We start from the raw sequence: 6,826 nt of genomic DNA on the forward strand, positions 1-6,826 counted from the left end.
ACTCTTCATTATTTCTTATATTTCCCCCGTTTCTAAAAACCATGACTTTCGTTTTATTAACGTTGACTTCCAGATCCCATTTTCTAGAGTAACTTTGTAAAGAATCTAACATGTTTTGTAATGCATCAGGACTATCAGCAAAAAAAAACCATATCATCAGCATACATTAGCAAGAAAAGGTTAAGCATCTGTAATTCAATACTTGGATAATTATCATTAATATAGTTAATTTCAAAATCATTCACAAAGAAAACAATACAGGTGACAATATTTCCCCTTGTAAGAGACCGGTATAATTAGGGAAACAATGACTTAATTGACCCTCAAATTTTACACAGGATTTGACATTTTCATACAAAGATGATAATATCTTTAAAAATTTTCCACGAATACCTTGGTGTATTAATTTACTCCACAGTTTCCCTCTATTAACAAAATCAAATGCTTTTTTAAAATCAATGAAGCAACAGTAAAGTCTCTCTTTTTTACGCAATTTCTTGTTAATTAAAGTTTGTAAAACAAATATGGCGTCAATGGTTGAACTGCCTTTTTTAAACCCAAACTGAGCATCTGTTATTATACAATTTTCTTTTTCCCATGTCATAATTCTATTATTCAAGATTGATGTAAATAATTTACCAAAACAGCTTACAAGTGATATACCACGATAATTATTAGTGTCGTTATTACAGCCTTTCTTAAAAACAGGAACAATACATGCTTGTGACCATGATTTAGGGAAAAACCCATATCAAAAAAGAGCATTAAACAGCCGTTCCAGGTATGGCACTAGGATATGCTTTCCTAGAATAAAAATTTCGTTTATGATTAAATCTTCACTACAACTTTTGTTTGATTTCAGGTTTTCAATGGCTTTAACAATTTCATTTATTGTGATATTGGAGTCAAGATCTTCATAAACTGACTCTATATTAATATTAGGTACATGTTGGTCAACGTCATCAATCTCATTTTGCGCAAGATCTTTAAAGTGTCTATAGAAGTCATCTATTGTGAGTGTATTGATGCCTCTGTTCGACTTCCGATTTTTAAAAATACTATAAAATTTTCTTGGATCAGTTCTTTTCAAAAAGGCTAACATGTCGCCTTCATATCGCTTCTATTCTCTTTTAAGTTTATACACCAACCTTTTGTAATTACGTTTGGCGGTTATTAAAATATTGTAATTTTGATTTGATTTATCACGGTTAAAATTAATCAACGAATTTCTGTATTCAGTATATAGATCTTTGCACCGTGGAGTTATCCACGGTTTATCTTCAATAACAGCAGTTTTAGTGCGGTGATCGCGGGAGTTTCTCAGAGGGGTATCTCTACACTCACAAAATGGTAATGTACAATCATTTAATATGCTATTTATATTATTTACACATTCATCAACCGCATCTTGGTTATTTAAATCAACATTCAATTGTTCATCGATTAACTCACAATTCTCACTTAATTTATCTAAAATTAGCATAGTATTCTCGCCTTTCCATTTCACAGTCCTACAAGTTCCACTACTGTACATGGCATTATCATCAGCTAACTCATTTACAACTTGTGTATTTAAAAATGTGCCGATATATATATGACACGAAACCGGACAATGATCAGAAAACATGTTGAATTTACCAGAATCAAACTTTAGTATATTGTCTATTTTCGCATTTTCAACCAACAAGTAATCAACCGTACTTTTACCATTATTATTGAAAAATGTATATGTACCAATATCGTCATCTGGGTGCCGCCCATTGACTATACACAAACCTGATCACTTGCACAAGTCAATAAGCTTACGGCCAAAAGAGTTTACCTCCTTATCCATATTCTTACGCTCAATGCTGACAGTTTCAACATTATAATTAACCACATTTTCTAAACTATGTACTAAACTATCATGTAATGTATCTAATTCTATATAATCATGCCTGCTTCCAGTGCGTGCATTCATATCACCGATAACATATACATCACCCATGCTTTTATATCTACCAACGGAATCTTCTAAAATTTGAAATAAATTTTCATCACAGTGATCATAAAAAATACTTCCCTCAGGAGGGATATAACAAAATGCAATAAATATGTGTTCTCCGGAGTTACATGTACCTGTATTATTAATCTTAAGCCAAACAATACTGTCGTGGATATTTTCAACCACTTCAATTTGATCGGCCAGATCTGGTTTGTAAAATATTACTACACCACCTCCTCTACATACTGCTCTTGGGAATGCAAAATGACTATAGCCCGAAAGCTCTAAAACATCAAACTCTTTTATCCAACATTCCAATACGCATACAAAATCGAACGATACTAACAAATTCCGGAATTCCGGATCCTCAAGCTTATCTACTAGACCCCTGCACACATTCCAGGAGCACACTGAGAGACCACTCTCCTGTCTGTCCTATCTCCCATACATCTGGGGATTACCATGTGGAGGGTTGGGTCGTTGGGGAACAGAATGTGCTCTCCAGGACTGACTTGGTCCAGAAGGTACACGATGGGTGTTTCTTGGTGGACCACGGAATGAGTCGTCGTTGTTATACGGTCGCTGATATTCACTGTGTGGGTTCACTTCACTGTGTGGCGCACTAAGTGTTCTTTTAGGCTCTGTGAATGACATGTCATCGGATCCCATGTACAACTGGCCGTTAATGAACAACTTGTCCCTGACCATCTTCGTATGGTCACCGTGCTGTTTGTGATGCTTCATTACAGGGTAAAGTCTCCTACGGCGGTCCTCTATAGCAGCCGGAAATTGCTCATGGACTCCAAAGCCAGAACCCCTCAGACGGTAGGAACTGTTTTTCACCAACTGAAGATCTTGTTGGTACAAAAATCTTGCAACTATAGGCCTATTTTTACCATGGACATGACGACCAAACCTATGAACGTTGCCGAACTCGATCCTTTGTTCAATACATAGCTCGTAGAAAATGAAATCTCTGATGAGAGACTCGGTATCCTCACTCCTAGATTCTCCTGCAAGGCCAGTGAGCACCAAGTTATTTTTCATAGATCTGCATTGTAGATCTAACACAGTGTCACGAAGAGAGTTCCGTTCTTCTGCTACCTTTTCCACCTTATAACAGATCAGCAATCATTCGTTCCTGATTCTCTATCTTACTACAAACCTGTTGACCTCCTTTGCTGGACTTTTCAAACTCATCAAGTTTATTGGCCACAAAATTTACCATCTGTTCAAAATCCTCAGTTTTCTTTTCTACGTCTACAACTCTTTTCTCTATCCCCGCGACCTTAGAAGAAAGGTTGTTCAACTTACTCTCTATACTTTCCAACATCTCCAGTTTTTTTAGGATAAAATCCAATTTCGTATTTATTTCAGCAACATCATTGTTAACCGGAGTGATTGGTGCTGTCGGAGTAGAGGCTGATGGAGCTTCTGCGTTGTCTGACTTTGTTGGGCTGCTGTAAAGCACACCATTCGCTGCTTGGAGAATCGAACTTAGAAAGCCCGAGGATTGATTGCTAAAGTCGGAAGTGTCAGTGCTTTCATTCTCTGCTTCCTTCTTACGTTTCCTAGATTTTCTACCCATACCGGCAAATCAATCAGAGAGTACAGTTTGATTCTTTTATTAATTAACGATCTAAACAAACACGGAAACAAATTCACAACAGTACGATTTCACCCTTGCGTGAACAGCTACCGGGTCAGTGAAGCGTGACGAAATTCCGCGCATAGTTCAATGTCCAGCTCAAGTAAATAGTGAAAGTGGCGATAGAAAAGTTCAAAGTTCATATTGTAACCAATAGCTTCAGTATAGGCGCATCGAAGATTGGCAATAAATAAAACATTTGGTGTAAAGTAAACAGCATGAATACATGGCGGGATGGCTAATTGAACAGCTTGCGAAATCTCAGATATCAATAAATTCTCTGAACTCGATGAAACACCAAAGTTCTCAGACGTACCTATCGACATTCCTCTGGGTCAGTCGCCATCTTGATCATGCTGGTTTTAAAGGACATAATTAACAGTATTAGGTAATTAGGATTTATGTGGTATTATAGTAAAGTAATGTGTTGATATGTATAAGTAATTTAGTAGCCTTTAAGCGTATATTTCGCTCAGTAACGTGATTTTGTTCGAGTAGTTTATCTATGGAAGCCATGAGTTGTAGTTGTATTTACCTGTGCTAGGGTTGAGTGCGCGCAGGTGTAAAAAAAAGTACGGAAGCCACTCGGTAGCATATATGGTTGCGGTGATAATGAGTTTTGGCATTATTATTGAAAGAAAATGGTCACGCATCCTAGAATTTAATATGTTTGTAGGGTTAGATGTACAATTAGGTTTAGTATTCATAAAGGGAAGTAGAATTGATGGTAAATTATATAGTTAGTTAAGGAATGTCTTTGTTGGATTAAAGTATAGATGTGCGTGAGTGTTTATGATATTTTGTTCATGTTTATTATAGCTTCACACGACGGGCAGACAACTGTGTTATGCTAACCAGCGCCTGCAAAGAATGTAACAGACTGGTATGCAACGGGACCGGCCAGTATTGCAACAGCAACCACCAGAGACACGGTCAGCTACCAGGACGTTGAGAAAAGAGTCAGGCGGGCTATTCATGCAGTGTTGGTGATCCTGGTCTGAGATAGATCGATGATGCTGATATGCATGTGATATGTTGGAATTGTGTTAGCCGTGGGCTACATTTTATATGCACTTCGTGCGCCGTATCGTGCTTGTGGACAACGAGTCGGGACCGGTCAAGATAACTTGTTGAATGTATTTCCTCGCAGAAATGTGACAAGACTCCCAGTGTGTGAAGAAACTGTAGTGTAACATTTAGATAGTAGGTGTGGAAGACAGAGTGGGTGAATGCGAGTGTGTTATTGTCTGTATTTAGTGTAAATAAACTTGTATATATCTGTATTGCAGTATCTCTTGTGTTTTTCCCCGTGAGTGCCGAACTGAGGCAATCAGAAACACTGCCCGAGCTGGGACAAGCTATTCGGAGGCTTGTAAATTTAGCATACCCTACAGTGCCTAGTGATGTGAGAGACACGCTTGCCAAGCAGCAGTTCATAGAGGCACTGAGTGATTCTGAGATGCGAATCAGAATAAAGCAAGCCCGACCTCGTAACCTTACTGATGCTACACGGTTAGCAGTAGAGCTTGAGGCGTATAACCGGTGTGAGAAGCAGTATAGAGATGGACGTAATTTTCTGCGAGCGACTACTGCTGGTACTGGGGCAAGCACTAGTGATGTTGTACCACCTAGCCCTTAGAAGGATAACACACCGAATGCTGAGTCATCTGAAATGGTCACACTATTGAATATCCAGAGAAAACTGGCTACTCTGGAGACTGATGTGCAAAGGATGAAAGAAAAAAAGGATAAACAGCAGAAATTAAGCCAGGCACGAGCGAGTGGAAAGTCATGTTTTTATTGTAAGAAAGAAGGGCATTTCCAACGGGATTGTCCGAAACTAAAGAAGAAAAGAGGAAATGAGACCAACAAACCAGCAGCCCAGCAGGTGGGGTTAAACGTGAGAAGAAAAGGAAGGCAAAAGCTAGTATTGGTGCATCAGTGGTGACACCTGAGGCTGGCATGTACATAGAAGCAGATGTACATGGCGCTAGAGCATAAATGTTGGTAGATACGGGAGCAACGGTCACTATCATTTCTGAGAGAGTGTTTGATAGCATTGCTCATACAGCCAAACCTAAACTAAGCGAGGTACACCTCTTCACCGCCGGAGGTGACAAGCTACATGTAGTCGGTCAGGGTAGCTTTATAATCCGACTTGATGCCTACAAAGACATATACGTTGAGGCAGTTATAGCTAGGATTAGTACAGATGGTATACTAGGGCTTGATGTCATGAGAGACATGGGTCTCTCGACTTTCGGAATGGTCGTTTGACACTGGATGGTGTGGACATTGCTACTCGGTATGAAGGTGCAATGGGTTGTTTCAGGGTATACTCTACGGAACATGTTTTGTTGCCAGCAATGAGTGAGGTCATGATCACTGGTAAAGTGTGCACACCACCAGATAGGCACTTACAAGGTACTATGCTTCTAGTTGAGGGTGCTGAAACCTTCTTACGACAAGACACAGCTCTAGCTGGGAGGACATTAGTGGCGAATGTTCCTGATATTCCCGTACGTATGATGAACCTCTGTGCAGAAGGACAAGAAATATACCCAGGCACAACTATCGGACAAGTGTGTGCTGTAAATGATCACCAGAAACCGGAAGTAACAGAAAAGTGTAAATCCAGACCTGTCGCTAGTTAAGCCCATTTTACGAGAGATGCAGCTTATCATTGTTCCTGTCTGTCCGAAGATTAAATACTCGTTGTTGTTGGTGGATTGAGTCCATAAAGATGGCTACGCTGATTACTTAATGCTTAATGAATTTCAGTGTTTTAAAAATTTCTTTTGTCCGTTCTTTGTATTCTATGCGTCTCGGTAGCTAGGTGGACGAAATCACAATAATTTTTTTAATTAAAAATGATAAACAAGTTTATGTTCGTATGAAAGAATCGAATTATTACGTTAAGATATTGCATCAACTTCATATAAACGAGTAGATGAAAAAGTCTTATGCATGTTTCGCACGTGCCGCTTTTGGCGCACGTGAGACATGTAGACATTCGACAGTGGTGACAAGTACAGGGCTGCATTCGCGTAACCGGGTTAAAACGGTTCAGAAGGCCTGGAATTATTCCGTTACACGCGAACGCACGTGTACCAGATGTTTAACCTGATATGTAAAGCTCACATTGCACAGTTTTAACAACAAACTTCAACACCTGATATTTAAATATATAAAAA

Source organism: Ylistrum balloti, unplaced genomic scaffold (genome assembly GCF_031769215.1).
Source record: "Ylistrum balloti isolate Yb309-2 unplaced genomic scaffold, AGI_CSIRO_Ybal_v1 Utg370960, whole genome shotgun sequence".
Classification (NCBI taxonomy): Eukaryota; Metazoa; Mollusca; class Bivalvia; order Pectinida; family Pectinidae; genus Ylistrum; species Ylistrum balloti.